General features: G+C 41.6%; 1 long non-coding RNA gene across 1 annotated transcript in view; it reads left to right on the forward strand.

Annotated features, from left to right (window-relative positions):
• Positions 1-9,031: 9,031 nt before the first annotated feature.
• LOC137000523 (uncharacterized) overlaps positions 9,032-21,077 on the forward strand; it is a 94,708-nt gene continuing 82,662 nt past the window's right edge. The window contains exons 1-2 of the long non-coding RNA XR_010890784.1: positions 9,032-9,180; positions 12,971-13,053. This is a non-coding gene — a long non-coding RNA (uncharacterized lncRNA). The remainder of the gene's footprint in view (positions 9,181-12,970; positions 13,054-21,077) is intronic.

A 21,077-nucleotide genomic window follows, 5' to 3' on the forward strand; every position in this document is an offset into this window, starting at 1 on the left:
CGAGTTGAGAGATGCGTAAGTATATGAGCTGTCTTACGAGCTGCACACTTCTGGATCACGTTTCGTGCAGACTGAAGTCTATTTTAGACAATCTATAATTTGCGACAGAATTCGGAATAGAGTTTTTTATTGGTTTGTTCGGAGTTTGTGCCGTTTTTCAATTTTAGGTTTTATTCGTATGAATATAAATGTTTAGAAGTAACTTCTGGTAAGATGGAATTTTTAAATAACCAGAAAAATTGCGAAAGTTTGCCGAACAGAACGACGAACATAATTTAATAAATACAGATTTATATATAAAAATGTTTATTTTACTTTTACAAGAAAAATCGGTAGAAATTTTCCGAATAATGCAATATTTGTAATTTTATATACTGTGTAATACAGGTAACATTTTTCGGAAATGAAATTACACACATGTACAATATCTATATTAGTGATATGTACTTTATGTGCATATCTCGATTGTTTAAATGGTTTCTATTATATGAAATTATAGATTTCAATCTCGAATTCTAAAAATTATAGATCTAAGGCAAGCTTAAGCTCAGTGGTTTTGTAAATAACATAGTATTACAAAGACTTGAGAATGCTTTGAGAATGTTTAAAGAAATAGTTTTGAAAGTGCAAAATCTTATATTGACTTAAGAATATATTTAATGTTGAATATCAAACAAAATAGTCTTTGATTGAATGTTTATATAGAAAGAATTGACTTGAAATGCTTCAAAATATTATTAACTTATAACATAAAGTTTACGATTTCTCGAACATTCTGTATAGGGTATCAAGGCACCCACGTAAATGGTGAGTCGGTGAGGGCGAATTTTATGCGCTTTAATCTAACGTCTAGACTTACCCCCAGGAGGGGTGGGGTGGCGGCGGAAGGCGTTTACGTTGGCGTATTTTTCATCACTTTTACGTAATTTGTATATTCCATCTACTTCGAATTTGTGATCATAATTTGATTGCCGATACGAAATCTCCATTAATCCGAGGAACTTTTATTGCATTCTCTAATTTACATAATTCTAACTTTATACGCGCATAAAATTTATCTCTATAAATGTATGATTTTACGGGTAATGATGTATCACAAATACATTTAGAAATATTTATGAAAATTGTGAAAAGATATTCTTGTGAATTTATTTTGCGTTATTTAAATCATCATTAATCTTTCACTGATGTACGCCCACGCGTGTATTAAAATATACATTATTTTACGTTATATTTAACTTGCTTTAACAATACGATTTATTTTGCAATTAACAATATTATTCATTTTATGTATGTTTTACTTAATAATGCATTATTAAGTAAATTATTTTTCTTTTACGCAAACGTAAAAAAACGTATGAAATGTGTAAAGTTATCTTTTTTTTATGGGCTACTATAAAATATTGCATGATACGACCCAATCGTTTGATATACAAGTATCGGTACCTTCCATATACATATATGCATAAATCTTTCTCTCTTTATATGCCAAACGTGGAAAATTTGATTGGATTTTATTTTAGTTGCGTTCGCGTCCTTTTGCTTCATTTTATCGCTTCAGCTTTCGTTCCTCGTTTCGTTTCGCAGAGTATTGCTCTTTCATATTTTCAATATTTAGCTACAATCCGGCAGTTTCAACAGTAATCGTACAACCAACCAGGATTTTTTAATCTCTTTGCCCGTCGCATCTCGCTCTAAAATTGTACATTCGAATGACTTTATTTCCCAGATTCAGAAAACTATATTTCAGACAATACTGCGATTACAGGAAAAGTAAGCAAAAAATGGATATAAAATGTCTACAGTCATAAAATTTCAGTTTAATTTAAAGATGATATATTTACCTTACACAAAAATAATTTAAAAATTTTTTTAATTTAGAAAAATAAATAGAATTAGTAAAATTTTAGTAGAAATAATAATTTTATTAATTATTTAATATTATTATTCTATTAATCCTATTAATTATTTAATGATTTTTATCCTATTAAAATAAGGAGGAATATAGAATAGGAATAGATTTATATAATTTGAGTAATATTTGTATATCGTTATGCTATCGTTTGTTACGACTTGGGTTTCTAATCTTTTTCTCCTTCTCTCTCTCTCTCTCTCTCTCTCTCTCTCTCTCTCTCTCTCTCTCTCTCTCTCTCTCTCCCTGCCTTTGTTTCTTCCATGGTCAGTAACTAAGTTGCCAAAGTTTGGTGTACAGGCTTTTTGCGCACAATTAGTCCCAGTGTATGAAGACGTTACCGCCAGACAAGCAGCGCTTGGTCTCGACAGTAGTACAGGTAAACGCACGAGCCGGCGCACGAATTCCGGCGCGCTCGTAGACTGCCGGCGTGATTGTCGCTTACGTCCAACGCTGCAGCCGTTATCGGCGATGAGGGGGTGAAGTGGGGTGCGCAGCATGTTTGTGGAAGAGGCGAGGGCGCATGCGCGAGAGATCAAAACCAGCGGGTTCTCTGTCGCCTGGGATGATGGCTCGCGGCCCGTCTATTGATCTTGGCGAACGTTGCGCGCCGGAACGTGCCGCGCTCGAGCCTCTCCTGTACCACTGGCCTGCAATTCGGCTTGCTCCAGAGACCGACCGACCGAGCGACCGAGCGACCGAGCGACCGACCGACCAACCGACCAACCGACCGACCGACCAACCGACCGACCGACCGACCGATCGACCGATTGACCGACCAACCGATCATGTCGACCCGAATGATCCGGTCAAATATGAGGACAAACGCGATATATCGCGGGGGACTGACGCCAGCCAAACGCCAGAGCACTCTTAATGCCCCCCGGGAGTCGTATCGCACGAAACGCCGTTCCGCCCGCTTTTAATCAAAATGCGACACGGCGTGGGTTGAACAGTCGCTTCGCGTGGAATCATATACTAGGCCAACTCGACAAAGCAACTGAGAAGCGCAGGAAGAAGAGGGATCATTAATTCAGCGCTCGGGGGCCATGTTCTCGCTGAACGGAAAATACAGACTTCTGAGCGATATATTAATGCTGGATTTTAAAACGCGATTACAAGACTTGTATTTTTTATCAAGCTGATTAGTCATATGAGCCGTTTAAAACTGAAATAAGTAAGGCAATAAATTATAAAGCACGAGATGCGTTAATTCATAACGCATTAAGCTCAGTGTAATTTGGTTACACAATTACGAGATCAATTAGAAGATTATTCTCAAATAATAGAGGGTGCTTACGTATGCCGCTATTAATCTCACGTGGAAGTGAATTAACGCCGCTTAGCGTGGAATCCAGAATTCCACGAGAATACGCTCATTCTACCTTGCACCGCCATGTTATCTAAAACTTTCAACAGGATGCATTAGAGCTGCTATGTAACTGCGCGCTGTTTTATCTAGGATAAGATCCTTTTTAAATCGCGAACCCTCGGAGAAACCTACGACCGCTATAAACGCGGCCTTACGTAGCATTCCTTTTACTCGTATAAATAAGTAACGCCGCTCGAATGAAGTCAATTTTATCACCCCAGTCCCGCGGATCTTATTTTCCCGCGGAAGTTAAAGCGGGGCAAGATATTGTACCGCCCCGCCCGTAACTTTTCTTTCACGCCAACCTTTTCTCCAAATACTTTTTTCTCACCGCGCGCGAATTACGCTCGCGCGCCCGTGCCGTCACGATGCCGTCGGTATCAGCGCCGAAGATGGATGGAGACTTTTGTTTGTGCGCGACAGGGATCCGCCAACTACTCCGCGTTCCTCGTGGAACTGCAGGCGTTGTACCCGGCGACGGGCCAGAAAAAAATGTTACATCGTCGACGCGGAGAATGAAGGCACGCCGGACGGGGCAACAGAGACAGATCATGGAGCGCGCTGACGTCATTACGGTTACATGTGGACCTCGGGAGTGGCTGGAGGCGCATGCGGTCTCTGTGATTCTTCTGCACGACGTCGCGCGGCTCAAAAGTAGTAACTGCAGTGAAATCTCGTTTGTCATATGTAATAATAACAATGATGTCGTTCTACATTTTATTCATTATGAATCTAACGCGGGAAATTATGTTACATTAAATGCGAATGTACAATTTCGATTCACTTATCGTTCATCGAGTGTAATATAAAAAGAACATTATTGATTGTCGATATAACCGATAAATTACCGTGCAAATGATATGCAAATTTTGATCACACGTCGATAGCGATGTCTTCCTTCTGTTGTTTTCAGCCTAACAACAAACAAATTGTTGTTTCTAACCGACTAATCTTGGGGGATCAAGCGCTATCTTGCTCGTAAACAGTTTCCCTTTGGCCACTCTTCCCCGCTTGACACGGAGCAAACGGCTCTGCGGCGGAACATGTGTTCGCATCGATCTCTTCTTTCATCGCGACCGAATTTCTGCCGCCTCCGCAACAAACTTTCAGCCGCGACTATCATCGCCCCTTAATCGAAGTCAGGTCGCCGATGCGTGTGCGCTATCTTTCTTTCTTTTTTTTCCATGAACTTTCTGTATGTTCCGTATTATGGCGGAACGGCGAATCCGAATTTCGAGCGCGTGTCGCGATAAAACTCGAGCGAGCGAGTGCACTTAGGTACATCGGTCTGCTCTAACTTTGATACGGTCTGCATTATAGCGCGAAGTCAAATTTAACGCTTCCGGAATGTCCCGCGTGTATACGATACACGGCTATAGTGTTTCGCATTCCGGAGGCTTGAGATACTCCGGTAAACAATCGACTCGAGTGGTACTTGTATGAACACTGCGGTCGTTCGTTCGTTCGTGGTTCTTTAAAATCTCATTTGCATGCTCGAAGCCGGTGCTTGCGGTCGGTGTAACGTCCCCGCAGAGTCTAAGTGCAATCGGGCGCTTCGTGTCCGGTGGCGTGTTATCGCGCGGATAACACGGATATCACGTCGCCCGCTACTTTAGGGAGGAGATAGTAAAAACCGAATAATGGGTAGAAAGCTTCCTGTAGATGGTGGTCGGATAAGATCGAGTGGGTGTACAGCCGACCAGATGTTATCTCGACGGCCACATGGACGCACAATAATCCTTTTATCATGATTACTTATGAAGATAAATAAAGGCGAGTTATTGGGGAATTTTTGATAATCCACTCGTAGACACATGTTTAAACGGATGCATATTTATGGTCTTAATAATAACGGTGATACGTACTATTGTTATCTTCCATTCTCGCCGCGCGAAAGATAAACGTGTATCATGAGGAGTGTTTTGTACGTCACCGTGATCGCGTGTAAAGAGCCACAATTTATGACAATGTAATCCGGGAGTGTCCGGAGAGGATTACAGAGGCGCGGTCGCAGGTAGACGACGTGCAGAATTCCTAAATACTCTCGCACTGGGAATAAATTGTGAACGGCGAGCTAGCACCAGCACGTAGACACTGGATCAGCGCCATGAAGTCGGCAAAAACACTTAACACACGCCAAGGGGCGAATATAAACAGGGGTTGAAATCGGTATAATTTTGATGATGACTAAGGAAGAGCTCGGTAGGAATTTACGTTATCCCGGGCTTATCACTCTTTCGAGAATAATGTATTATCATATAATGCACGAGTAATGTGTATTTATTTCTCAATTTATTTATTTTATTATTCATTAATTATCGAATATATGTATATAATATATAACCGCTATAATATATAACCGTTAATGTATCATCAGTTATTTATGTATATAATAATGTATATAATATATAACCGCCATAACATATAACCGTTAATGTATCATCAGTTATTTATTGTTTATTTTATTAAACGATCTCAATGGGTGTACAATTTAAATTTATAATCGATTTAACAATTGATCACGAACAAATCGGAATTAATCAATCAATTAATCGAAATGATAACATTTTCCACGCGCAATACTTTGCTTCGAATCGCCTACGAAGCGTGCGTGATACACGTTTCGCGTTCCAAGTGCTGTTTCACGCATAAATGGATCGCAATTATTCTTGTCCGCGCATCGACGAATAATTGTTTGTCGAATCGAGCGTTTTATTGTTTGCAAGCTGTATATCAAAAGAAGGCTTTTGGTATGGCTGAAGGGGGGAAGTGTTCGAGACAGGGGATGTGCAACAGGCAGACAGGCAGGCAGGCAGGCAGGCAGGCAGAGCGAGGGTGCAGTCGGATTGTTATATCCACGTCGGCCGGCCGGCGGATCGGCACCTGGCGCAAATTGCTGCGATGATTTTCCAGCCTCCTCTTGCCTACTCTACCGCGTCCTCCGCCTTCTCTCTCTCTGTTCGCCTCTTTTTTCCCCAGGGCGTGGCGTTCAACAGGCCTGGCTGCTCGCCAACCTTTTTCCTCGCTGCCTTTCGTTAGCTCCTTCGCCCGCCTTCTGCGGTTCTTCTTGCACCGCCGTTCCGTGGACGTGCGACCGACGGCGAGCGAGCGAGGAAAGAATTAAGGCTGCGCTAACACAATCGATGTTCCTCTCCTCTCTTAGCACGGCGCGGTGCCGCGTACTCTATTGTGTCGTGTGATATATACGCGCGGCAGTCGTATTGTGCACGGAACTGATGTGCGGAAAGAAATGAGAGAAAATAAGATTACACGAGTGAACGGAGTTCCGGGAAGAACGTCGCGAACGCCAAAATTTCAGATGTGACATTTCGCCGGAGAGAGATCTCGAGAATAGGTTACATATAACAAGAAAAGTTTTGCATGGAGGGTCCAGGCATGTCAACGTTCAAGCGCTATGACCGGGACATTTCTCAACCCGATGAATTATGCATTTTATTTTGCCTCTGCGAGGGAAAAATTGCCAATAATTATTTGTCTATAATTTGAGAAAAGAAGAGTCGCCTTTCTTAGTTCTTTTTCCCTTTTTACGCAGATAAATAAATAAATTCGGAAAAAGCAAGCGAAACAGATAAGGCATAAAATATAGAAAAAGCTTGAAAAATTGCTCGAGTTATTGATGGTTTAGTATCATGAAAGTTTTCTTCATTCAAGCATCACATGTGGCCGCCGTCCGCAAACTTTTCCCCGAGGCGCTTGCGATTCTTGCATGTTTGATCTCGATGGCCTCATCTGCCTTCGTCACTCTTTATGTGCCAATTTCGGGTCACCATATACATGCCTGTTTGGCGCGCACAGCCATGTATAATATACCGGCATGTGTGCCAGGTATATTTAACTCGCGTCGGGTATTCGCGGTTAGGATTCATTCGTGTACGTGCTTGCGGAGGCTTATGCGCCGACGAACAAAAGCCGTCCGTCTAACCAGCTGCAACCAGTCCGATACTTATCCCAAATCTCTCCCTTTTGCCTCGGGCCGCCGGCAAAATGTTACCGAACGCGATTAACGATGCATCGCGCACTGCCGAAAGGCGGGAGTTACGTGCAGTTGACGAAAAAAGACGAGAGCCTTCAAAGAAGATTTATGCCGGCAAAGCACGCAGACGGTGAGCGGGGTGGCAAAAAGGGGAGGGGGGAAGATTATTAATCTGCTTTGTCGATTATTTATCGGCAGCGCGACTTCACATGCATGCGGTATACGCGGTAGCCTGCTTACTATTTATACGCTCATCTTCGACGTTAGATATTTTTGTGCAATTTAAACTTGACGTGGTAACGACATAAATTTGGCGACGTGACGCCGCGGACCGCAAGCCCCGAGACGCTCGAGGATATCGATGCTGCCTGGCAAAGCTCAAGACGCCGTGAAACATCGACGCCGTGCTATCGCGCCAGCCTATCGAGATGTCTTATCGATGAGAGCTTGCTCGACAGGTAGCGTGCTTCTTACGGCATTATCGAAGTTGCCGCGGCATTACCACCGGAAGTGGGTGGTCGCAATTTTCTAGACAATCAAGATTTCGAGCTATTATCAAGCCTGGTTCCTTTTTCTTTCTCTCTTTCTTTATTTCTTTTTCTCTTTCGCACACTCTTTCTCTGGAATTCGGCCTAGTCTTTCGTAACAGGAAATTGAAAATGCGGCGAACAAATCTCGTGCTTCTTCGCGAATCAATCGAGATTTTATATATAGAAAGCTTGCCTTTTTGGAGGTCAAAATATGACGCTTGAAGTTGGATGATGTTAACCCCGAGAAAATGAATTTGGTGTCTTTTATTTAAACTAAATGGAATATCAAGAGGTTATCAGTTATAAGCTTTCACCTATCGCCGAGTTAAAATTTTCTCAAGCTCGCGAAGGAGTGTGGAAAGTTCTTATGAAAATACTGCCGCCTTCAAGAAGTTTTCGCGTGGTACGTTCAAATTTTTTACTTGTTATTATCAACAAAGCCTTAGCCTTTATAATTAGCTTTCGTAACAGTTTAACTTTAGCTAAAAGTTTGATATTTTTATCAACATTTCACGTTTATTTACATATTCGTTTGTATAAAACAGAGGGATCTGATATTTATTGGAATATTGAACTAAAATGTTCAAGCTGCAAGAATTACATTGTAGTGTACCTTGCGTAGCATAAATATTGATGCAGCAAGCTCTTATAACCCACGGCCGTTCAAACTTAAGTAAATTTTTCTTTAGTATAAGCTTTATTACACGCCATTTGTTTTGCAACCTTTTAATTTTCATGAAATATTGTCATAACTAATCCTCGAATTAAAATTCTATTTGGGTAAAATTTACTTAAGTTTATCTGAAGCTCTGTTATTTATTTGTATTGCTGAAGCTTAATTCAATAAAGCCTTTTGATCCTGATTTGCTTTTAATTCAAAGGCTTCTGCCAGGATGTTGAATTAACCAACTGTTTACTTCTTCGAGAACGCTGATGGTTTTGCGACTATTATATCGTTGCGGCTTTGCTTACTTCTGTTCCATAATATCCGCATCAAAGCATTTGCTCAGACCGCGATGGATTGCGCGTCGACTTCAGAAAACGCAGAAACTCGTTAGGAGGATTTTACGCCGGAACGAGGCCGCGCGCGACGGCGCAAAGTATCGAGCTATCGATTTCACAGCTCGTCGGTTCGCCCGATAAGGCAAACCAACCTCCCCGCACATCTCTCCGCTTTTGCACCCTTCGCCGCAACCTCGTCTTCGACGATTCGACCTTCGTCTGCTCGAACGATCTTAACCGTTCCAGTCATCAGTGGCGAGGAAGTCAAGCAACGGCGCTCGAGTGACGAAGTGATCGGAAAAGGGGAACAATTTATTGTTAGCAGTTGAAGATATTAGAACTGTATATGAGTGTGTGCAGTTTGACGCATGTAAATGCATATATGAATTATTTTTATTATAATTTTATTACAATATTCAAATTTTATTACAATTTTACAGTTTAATTTAATATTTAGTATTATAATTTAAAATATGCATTAATTCATTGCGTTAATTCAAAGTCGATAAATTTTAGCATAAATTTCTCAATAGCAATGTGTAAAATTAATTGAAACAAGAATTTTACATAATGCTTTTCTACAACGCACACTTTCAGTGGTGCAAATAAATAAAAAATTCTTAATTGAGGAATTTGTGCATTTTTTAAGATAGTATGATTCAAGATACATGTAATTTGGAATTTTCGAAAATTTTTGATCTTGTCCAAGATTTTATTTTTCGTGACAAGTATAGTGGCAGTTTGGCGAAGCTATGCCGCGCACCTGTCGCAAAGTTGCTTTCTGCGAAAATGCCTGCGGATTACCACCGGCTTTCGTATATGTACGCGCACAACCTCGTTGCGTGCTGCACTGCGGCGTATGTTATCCTCGCGTGACTCTTATTTGCCAAGTGACTCCTACCCGTTGCACGTCCACGTTACTTCGCGTACGCGATTACGTTATTTCACGTCTCCACCTCTCAGACCCTTTCGAATCTTCCTCTTCGTGCCTTGCTTCTTGCCGATTGTCCTAACGTTTCACGGTTCTTTGCTGCCTTTTGGCCTTTTGTGCAATTTTTATTCGCACTACTTTTATTTTGCAGAAATTTCTTGCTTTAATAGATATTGAACTGTCCGATGGATTTTTCATGATACGTTAAATGATACTCTTCCTAGAGAAAAAATGGTATAATTGGTCAGATGTAAATATATATAATTAGTTATGAAAAGATCTGATAAGATATGTAATTTTATATAATCATATAAAATTATACATGCTAGATCTTTTCACTACTAGTTATATATATTAACATCTGACCATATTATACCATTTTCTCTCGGGTTGATAGTAATTTTTTAAGATGTTTATAATTCTATTGACATAACGACATTATATTAATTTCTCTGATGATTGTTAATAGACACGTTTTTTATTTAGAGTGTAGTTTTCAAATTGACATAACGTGAATCATATACAGTAAAAAATTTAGTGAATTTATACAAATGAGATATAAAAAATACATTATTAATAACGAAAATATACAAAATAAATTCAGTGAAATTGTATGAAATTGTGTGTTTCGTACATATATTCCGTTATTAATCATGAAACTTTTATATCTTATTTGTATGAATTTACTGAATTTTTTAGTGTAATTATATGTTTTTTATGACTAGAGAATTTTTATTTTTTTATTATTTATTTTGCAGCAACATTAGTTTTCGTCCATGTAGCTTTAATTGAGAGTTGGTGTAATAGTTATAAAATAATTGTTATAAATGTAACCGTATATATGCAACATACATAATACAGTTGTGAATACGGATGTTTGATGCAGCCGTGTCGCATGTAAATCCGAGCGTATGCGCAGTCGAATGGGGAATAGATCGCTCGGCTGCATTTTAAGGGCAGGTTTGAAAAGCTTGAACATTCTTATGTTCGGAGAATATGGACTGAAACGAACTTCTTGACAATTTAAATTTTATTCCAATCTATATTCTACATATTTTGAAGAAGTTGCTTTCAAAACACAACTACATTTTTATTCATAGGGAAATTTAAACGCAATACATTTTATTTTTATTTTTACTCATAATAAATTTATTAATTTTTCTTACATATTAGACTCTCTAGAGTGTTAAAATATTAATTGATTAAAAATTTAGAAGCAATATATATTAGTTAAATTTTTCTTTAGCAAACATTTTGCCTAACATTTTTTATTTACTTGTGTCTTTTATGTTTTTATGTCAATGTGATTGTTGTCGCTGCGCTATCTCTCTCATTTAGCGAGCTAGTCAATGAAGAATCACATCTGGCACACTTACAGTGTGCCGATTGCGCAATCGTACCAAGTCGTTAAGAGATCCTGCGCTATTCTCCCTCTTGCCGCGCGAATCCGTCACGAAACTGCGACATGCGGGCATCACTGACGCATCGCGGTATGCAAATTGGCGCTTCATGCATGCTTACGTCTGCACCAGAAACGATCACCCGACAAGCTGTATCATCGTCAAGGCGGGTCTGAGAAGTCTCAACTCAACGTTGTCGCGATACGCGAATCGCAACGAAGTCGTCATGTCGGAAACGCCACAAAAGATACCCGGAGAAACAGTTTATGATACGTACCGGGCGTTACGCGACATTACACACATCCATAGGAGCGTGTGCACGAGCGTGCACCTACGACGACAGCGGGACCGCAGTGCAGTAAAGTGCATCGCGAGCTTAGCGCATCTGCGACGACTTGCCGGGAGCTCAGCGCTCACTCTCGGCATTTATTATTCAATCGTTGCAACGGCACAGCGATGCGACACGACGCCTTCTTGATGTTCGCATATGTCTGCTATATCGCCGCAACGAGATCGGCACGCCAGGATTTTAGGATCGACAATTTCCTGCTTTTACGCTCGGTGTTCCGCCGTTTCTGCACCGTTACTACCCGCAGTTCTCTGTTCATCACCGAACAATTATGAATACCTGGCATTCACTATGGTCGGTATTTGTGGAATATAATTTAAATTTATAATATCTGATAAATTAACGGAATTACCTGAGCATCTGACAATTTTAATATATTTATAGAAAAGTAACTGTCAATAACGCGTGAGCGCCATGAACAATGGAACAGATGAATGCAGATGAGAGTTGCGTGGCTAGCTGCAAAATTTAATTAAATCCGATTTTGTATGTAACAAAGTTTTATTATATTCAATGAAAGGCAATGCAAATTTTCAATCGATTACGCAATTGAATTATACATAGTTTTCGCATATCTTTTTCCGCTGCGACGCTATCGCGAGCGTAATACTAATGATACGACTCCGCGCGGTCGTGCCACTAACCATTTTTTTTCTCTGTATCACCGTGTAACGGATGTGTGCAATAACTTAAAGTTAGCAGATTCTGTTCAGGACACATTGGTGGTAATCCGCTGCGCTTTTTGGCGCGCGTCATTAATATCCTTGCGAGAATTTCGCGCGGAGATCTGATTTACGGCTGGTATTTAAGCCTGTCTACGATGGTCGATGCCGTTCCGTTTTTCATATCTTGTGCGAATTTCAGAATTTTCACATTTGTCGGAACGTCTATGGCTGTTCTAAATTTCAACTTTCTATCTTATCTAGAAATAAAGAAAAACTTCTGGAAGGGAATACAGATAGATATAGTCAGACATCATTAACCTTTCTAGCAGCGGTAAAAACGCTAAAGAATTCATGTGGCTGAATTTCAGAGATATAACCAGTCAAACCTCTTTTAGTTATAGCCTTTCTGTTTTTGGGTAACTCGTGGTTGAGCTTATTTAAAGCACAGATTTAAGTATGATATGAGAATTTTTTGTACATTTGCGAAAATTCCAGTCTTCTAAAATGTTCGAAAATTGTTCGCTATTTACGTCACGTACATATCTATATATCCGAAGTGACGTTGTTCAGTTTTATATCGAACCTGACGTGTAGGGCGTATATTTTCAGGAAAAAAAAACCATTAAACAGATTAAAATATATTTTTCTACCTTTTTCGATATGAAAAGCAATTAGGGCAATTTTATTATTGACGTCAGTTGCATTGTGCTAAATCGCGAAATGTACTGTTTACGATATATAGGAACTATTTCTCTTCCGCGGAACATTTCCGAAAGTACATGGGAAGAATTAATATAAATTTCTCTCATTGCTAGGAAATCCGCAGTGGTACGAGAGCGGAAGGAAGCAGCATCGCAGCCATGTTGTTGATCATATATCTCCATATCTCCGCGAGCGGGTAAGTTTACATTTTCATTTGAACGACTTGTTTGCCGCGCGAGTGTATTTCCGCCGTGCACATTATCACTCGCGCATTTCACTTTTGACGAATGGCCCGCCGCCGGGCTCTTCCGGCTTGTGATATTTATCACGCGGGTGCTTTTCGACCGCGCCTATAATTTTTGCGCGCAAAAATTACGGAGCACGGTGCATTAATCTTGGCCGTACGAGGACTCTCGCACTTTTATGCGCCGCCGGCGCGAATTGGAGCGACGCGACACGAGCGACGGACAAACAATGGCGCGGCCGCAAAAATCGGCTTTCGGCCTAAGTTTCCGGACGCGCGCGCGCGCGCGCGCGGGGAAATTTATACGACGAAGGTGGAACGTGCGCGGGGTGCAGTTAACTAACTACTACTCGATTAGGGAAATCGAGCTTCCGCCACCGTTCACGGAGCCGACGATATTCGCGGTGGATTGCCTTTTCCCGATAATAGGTACATAATATACCTACTGGGTATTCCAGCGTGAATGCACCGAATTGATTTAAGCCTCTCCCTCCCCTCGTCCTAGCGCTTTCCTCCCCTCCCTCAACCGCGTTCATCGGGAAACCCTCGGGAACGCTTTACTTCCGCCGTGTAGCTCTGAGCGACTTCGCAGACTCAATCGAAAGTTTGCGTTTTGTTCGGCGTTCACGCAGGCGTAGGTATTACTCGATCCCGCAAATTCACGCTGCTCCGGGGTATCGGAGCGAAGTTAGCGTCAAACGCACGCAATTTCGGCGAACTCGATTAGAGAGAAGTAAATAAGAAAAACGCGCGCGTGATTGTACCCTACGTTCGTATCACGGATATATTTTATTCGTATATATTGTAATTTTATTGGTTTAAAAAACTCTAGGCACTTATTTTAATGAATACTATTATTTGATAAAATGTCTGCTTCATTTACGGGAATATTAATTTTCTTCTTTATATAAAAATTGGGATTCAGAGTAATTCACTTATCTGAAATTAAAAGCCACTCGCATGTGAGCATGTGACTATAATATTACATCTATGAAAAGCCTTTTCAATTTTATTTTCTCGGAAATATTCTTGTAGGAATATCCGTAACATATTTATTCCTCGACGGTAGAGCGCACAAGTGTATACGAAAAGGTCCTCAACTCTTACTACCGAGAAATTGAAATTGGAATAACTCGGCTCTCCGTAGCCTCCACTTTCTCCGTGATTTAAATAGAAAAATATTTTTTCATTACGTATATCATTTCTGTAGCGTAGCAATTAAAGTTAATAATGGGCTCTCGTCCTACATAGAAGTGGAATAATGTGACGTCGGACGTCGCCCAATAAAAGACGCGAACAATCGACGCCGCGCGCGGTCCTACGAAGTGCGGGAAAAAGACGTCTCTCGAGCCTTGACCCGTTGGCCCGTGATACGACTTTATTGCATCGTGCAAACGGAAAAATCATGCGACGCGGAGTTAATTAAAACTTAATTAAAAGTTCCCCGCATATACATCCGCGTGCGCGTGTCGCACGCGCCAAATGGTCTCGTTCACTCCGTTTAACACGCGACTTGTCACGAATGGGATAAAATCGGACTCGCTCGCACAGAGGCAGGTATACACACGTGGCCGTCGCTTCGTGCCGACGAGCTGTTCCCATCAGCGCGCCGTCACTAATCTTGAAAGTCGTATAATGATCGTAAAATCGCGCAGATAATATTCACTTTCGAAAGGGACGCGGATACGGAGGATCGCTGGAGGATCGAGATTCGATCACGAGAGATTTTCACCCCCGATCGCCCGTAACGTGCAAGCGCGAACGACGGTGGACTGAAGAGAGGCCTCGTGCGATCTATCGATCGACGTGTCGCCCGATCGGAATTTTAGATAATCGTAAACGGTAGCCTCGTGGGCTCGTAAAATTTTCGCCAATCCGGGGGACATCTGCGATATCGAGTTACTCGTCGCTGTCGTTAAACTTGTAATCGCGGTGAACGACGCGAAGGACGCGGTTGAACGCTATGTGCGCAATGCGCTTAATTAATATCCGTAGTCGCGCGAACGATCTTAATCGCTTTTCGCTGCGGCACGCCAAGTTGCATTTTTGAAGTTCTCGGCAATCAAGATGAAACGTGTGCCGCAAATCGCAACGTATTACTTACCCGTGCTTTATTACTTTCACGTAGCGATGTTAACGCGTTTACGTCGGGCATTTTGTTAATTCGCGTGCATTACGGCACTCGCACGCGCGCGTGCACGTAGCCTCGTAGATCGCAAATAACGCTCGGGTGTGTCAATTAAACGCGCATGTAACGCTTGTACACGTGTACGAGCTTAGATACGTGGAGTTTTTAATAGGATACAGGTAAAATGGGGAATATGCTTTAGCGTCAAAAGTGCAAAGAATTGAGTCGCAAAAAAACTTATCGGAATAGTACTGGCCGGCATGCTGTCCAGCGATTAATTGGAATTTAATCTGGCTTCCGGCGTAGCGTGAAATTGTCAAATCGATCGAGATGAGCTTTGTGCGATCTAGTCGGGAAATAGCGTGTGCGAGTGCATCAAGCACGTGTACGTATAACGCCCCTCTGCTTCTCCGTGTCGCGCGGACGACAGGAACGTATGTAATTAATTAACGAGTCAATTGATTCTTCAAAAGGCTAATTCGAATATTCAGACTGTCAGCTCCGCGTTCTCACGCGGCCATCCGGATAAATTCTTTGTGATTCATTCGCGAATGCCCCGGGCGATATGCCATTCAGCCGTAATTAATTGATAATCTCGTGCAACGAGAGATCTTGAGATCGTCCGCTGTACCGCGTCTAATTGGCGACGTTTATCGTACGCGCACGTTCGCCAGCCACGCGAATTAGATTGCTTGCGCTATAATTTCCCAGCAGTATAAATCAGAAGTTATAAAGTCGGGATGATTATGCATACGCGACCAATACACATCTTCAATGCTTTATTAATATACGTGATTTTTGTTTATATCACTAATATCTCTCTTATCTTTTAAGCAAAAGTCTTGCTTAAAAAATACATTGTCGTTATAAATGTGGAAATAAAAAACAACATCGAGTTAGTTCGCCTTTTACTCTTGGCATAATGCTTTTCAGACAACGCACAATATTCATAAACTTGTTTATATTTTATTTTTATTCAACTGAATGCAGTTAGGCGCGCGCTTTTAACTGCCCAACAGCTGTTTCTACCGTGATGTTTTATTCCGTCGGCATGTGAATGACTTCATAAGCATTTGTTTGGTTATTCAAGCTTCTCAGCTGTTTCTGAATCGGTGCTTCGCACGGACGTCATCGCTTTGAGCGTACACGTGCATATATACGTATATATATGTATATATATATATATATATATATATATATATATATTATATATAGATGCGCGTTACGTGTTCACGAAACACGCTGATCGTCCTCTTCATTTCATGTCTCTGTGAATGTACCGCGAGTCCTTATGTGCAATGTCTGTTGAGATCGAGAGCTTAAGTTGAATCTCATTTCGAAACACAAAAGAGATATAGCGAGGCTACAAGCGGAAATTCGTACGAAATTCTCACAATGACATAAGCACACTCAAAATCACAACCACTTTGACAAGCACTTCGCGGCTGCAATTTTAGATGCCCTCTTTGACTCCTTTGTGTTGAAAAGTTTTCTGGTTTCATTAACACGGTGTGCTGCTTCCGCCTAATGCAATTAACCGTCCGACGGTTTCAGCTCGGCGAATGTCTGTACGCGCGTTTTACATCTGGCATTTTATAAAAAAACGATATTTCAACGAAATTAGTGTTTTATATTCGCGTCGTTAATTTCTGTCTGTCGAGAATTGAGATTAATATTGCAATAAAGTGTTGTAATTTATGTTTGTTGCCATTGCGCAACGATGCGCAACTTTATACGCGGAATAAATAAGCCACTCGCTTATCGGGTTCAGGCCGAGCCCGAGCAGTCAAAATGCATTCTTATCCTATCGTCGCCATATGCCGAAGCGATGTTATAACGCGATATTAAATTATGCCGCAAAATGTGAGACGGGGTGGATCGCGAAAGCCACGTCAAGTGCACGATCGCGCCTCGCCGAAAATATATTTTCCGCTGCAACGTCACTTCTCTATATTATAAGGAAGCATGACGAGGTAATTGCCAATTAAGTGTAATTAATTCAACGGGCCAAGCACCATGATCAAACAGGACACGAGTTTGTTCCCGAGGGAGCTTCCGCCACTCGCGATAAATTCTGTTCACAGTGTGGCCAAAAAACGTTTATCAACAACAAGTATACGCAAAATCGCTAATAATAATGTCATAATTGTGCATAAAGCTGTTAAATTAATTTACTTTCTGATGTTTTTATGGTTCAGTGATACAAAAATTCGCAGGTAAAAGTGAAGTGTGAAAAGCACGAGGTATCTGTGTGTTTCTGATATTTTAACAAAAATAAAATATGCAGATAAATTAAAAGCATTGCAAATTAATGAAAAATATTTTATGACACGGAAAAGGAATTTATAATCAGCTGGATTCAGCTTTATGACTTGCATAATTTATGAAACGCGTTAGTAATAAAGCCAGCATTCTTTACATTTATAAATCTCACTGTATCAAATATCTGTGTTAATAATATCATATTGTATTAGATATCTTGTTATTATAATTAAGTTGCACGATTATTGATCAGTTGACAATTTTCTAATTTTTACTTTTACATGCAACTGTAATATCTTTATTGCATTTTTTTATATTTTTAGCACAATCCATGTCTCTTAAGAAATTTGCTTATGAAATAGCATTACAAAGCCTCTATTGTATGCGCTTATGTGTGCATTTGAATTGTAAAACGCTTTGCATTTTACGTATCTATACGTATTGATGATGAAATCTTTAACCGACGATGAATGCCGATGTATCAAAATAACTCGCAATTTATCAAGCTGGGCGAGAGAATTAATTTTTCACTCGGTCAGACCTGCGCTTTTTGTTGCATTTTAATGCAGCATTCATGCCCGAGCTTATAATTGGCGCGCAGGCTGTCTCTCTTTTGCTTTACAATACGGCCGCTTTATTCAGCCGATAACGAATGATAATTCAATTACGACGTAACTGTTCCCCTGTAGCCCCATCAGTTTCCGCTCTGTTCGTCATCGCCTTTACCTTTGTCTGCCATGAATAACTCTTGCTCCTCGGGAAAGTAGATAGTTGGTCTCTTGAATTTTCCATTTGACACTTTGCTCCTAATTGGTCCGGGGAATACGCAGACTCGAGTTCCGGACGTACCTTTGTCCCGGCCTGCCTCTGCAGCCGTGGGATGTAACAAAAGTCCGGAAGAGAAGAATAAAAATTAAGCGCGGAGAGACACCAGTCGCGCCTTATTCCTCCCCGCTTTGTCTTCGTCGTTATTTGCCACCCTTCTTCTTATTTGCTCGTCGGGCTTGTCCTTATTAAAAGCAATAATACGCCGGGCTTTAGCGTCGTGCTAAGGATATTTTGTGCGATTTGGTATTTCAATACTTTAATTGATTTCTCGGAATTTTCCACGGTCGTAATACTTTTAATTTAATCCGACAAAGATCGCCCGAGGCAAGTAACGACAGTTTGATGCAAATTGAGACAGGAACCTATTGGAATGCATTATTCTTCCGTTATCTTCCCATATAAAGGTTCTCCCGGTCCAGGGCTCTCGGCGTAGACCGCTTCGTCTCGCTTCTCTCTTTCCCTTCTTTTTGCATACTATGCATATTTCTTGTCTCCCCGCATTACGTACCGCTCTTTTCATTTTTTTCTCTCTCCTCATTCTTATTATTTTATGTCGTGAACTCCGCCTTTTCTCTTGTCCCTCTCTGCTCGTTTAAACACCTATCCTTCTTTTTGCGCGAGTGCTCTAGAATTTTTGTCGCTGCTTGCTCAAAAATTTCTTGATTAATTCACAGTTAATCTTAATGTAATCGAATGCCATCTTTAACTTCTTAATTATTGATAATTGAATCTTAAATTTAGATTTTTTATTAAGTTAGATAAAATTATAACGATAAGACAGTGTCAAGTTTTTATCTTAAATCTCTCTTACATAAATCTTTTTATTTTCAATAATTTAGAGTCTCAAAGTATTGATTGCATGAAATTATTGTTAAATTGATTCCGAGTTCTTGAAATAATTCACACCGATTGCCGATCTTGTATTTTTCCTCGTCTCTTTCCCCCTGTTTTGCTAAAAAAAGATTCAAGGATGTCTGAAGACGCCCCTTCCACATGTATTTGTCTGCTTCCTCTGCTTTTCACTATCGAATGTGCGCTGAATGCGAATAGTTATACGTACATATAAGTAGGTATCTGCCACGAAGAGCGGCCGGGTCGGGTTGGGCACGGTGGCAGCCATGTAAATAGGCCACCGGCATAATTTATACCCGTCACGGAGAGGAACGAGCGAGCCGGCGAGCCTGCCGGGATCCAAAACTATCCGTGGAAAAGCCGCGCGTTATACGCGCGCTATGGGAGATCGCAGCTCGCGCGCCCGCTGCTCTCATTCGCGTCCCGTTTTCCCTCCTCGGGACGCGCGTTAACGTTTCACCTCTTGAGATTCCATTACTTTATATACATCGCAACCCGTCAAATCGCGCGCTTGAGCTTACTCCTCCTGTGAAGAGTCGCGGAAAATGCGGATGACGAATGGTTCGAAGACGGGCGCGATTTTTCCTGCGGTTTATTTTGATTGTAAGCATCGGATTTTGTCGACACGGATAAATCTATATTCATATTTTACGAATTTAACGAGAAACGTCGCGGGAGAGGATATTGCGCAGGACTTGGCCGACATAAAAATGATATAAAATGAAATTGCGCCGATCTGCGAAGAAGAAAGGGAACAAGAGAAATCTCATTCTCTCTCGAACGAGAGGGTGAATTTGTGCCGAACGATAATCCTGTAAAACATAACACGATAACGTGTAATGATAACATGTAATTAATCCGGTCGTACGTTAGAAAATAACATCTGCGCTCGTTTCAAATGACCTTTGAACGGAACGATGAGAACGCACGAAGAGGGTCCGTCTAAAGAAAAGCGCTTTGATGCGAGGTATCGGCAAAGTGAGAAAAGATAGCGAGCACACGGCAGGCTGGGTATCAGGGCGAGGCAACAAACGGGGCAGTAAGTCGCGGCCCGGCCCAGGGGTGGCGAATGAGAGGGCGCCTGTGGGTAGTCCGAGAGGGGATCGAGTAAGCTATGACGTCACTAGGAGCGTCACGTCGCCACCCCTTCCACCCACGATCAATGACGCGACCTTGTCTTTCCCGTCCCGCGCCCCGTCGCCGAACGGTTCGCCCGCCGCCGCCGCCCCGCCGCTGCCGCCCGCGACCCACCGGGCTCAACCAACTGGTCCCAGTACTCAAAGGGGCGGCGGCTGTTTCTGCAACCTGGCAACCCTGTCTATATTTAGCATCCACACCACCTCGTACTCTCGCTGCTTCGCGAGCGCGTCTTTCTCTCCCACGATCTGCCATCCTTCTTGCATGGTTGATCCTGGCCTCTCTCTTCTCCCTTCACTCCCCCCGTCAGTCTTTATTGTTCTCTCTCTCTCTTTCTCTGTCCGTCTCGCGGCTCGTGCCATCCCTCTCGCTCGGTGATATAAACAACGCGATTGCGCAAGCGTCGGATTCTCGTGCCGATGATACGGACAATGTCTGATCAGCATTTTCGACAAAGGAACTCCGGGCACCGTGCTCTTATGATCGTCTTCCTGCCAGTATTGAATTTCGGTTACGAGATATTCGATGAAACTGGAGATAGCGATTATGCCACAGACATTTATGAAGCGAACTATGAGATGTCGGTTGTTTTTGATTGCAGCATGGACATTTCAGTGAAATGTAAGCGTTCCGCTTACATGAATCTTCCACAGAGAAACATGTAAATTAGTCGCTCCGGAATTACCGTCACACCTTTTTCTAAAAATTCTACAAGCTAGAAATCTCTTTTCAACAAAAATATAAATAAATATTCTTCTTTGATTTTTGT

This window comes from Linepithema humile, chromosome 1, assembly GCF_040581485.1.
Source record: "Linepithema humile isolate Giens D197 chromosome 1, Lhum_UNIL_v1.0, whole genome shotgun sequence".
Taxonomy (NCBI): Eukaryota; Metazoa; Arthropoda; class Insecta; order Hymenoptera; family Formicidae; genus Linepithema; species Linepithema humile.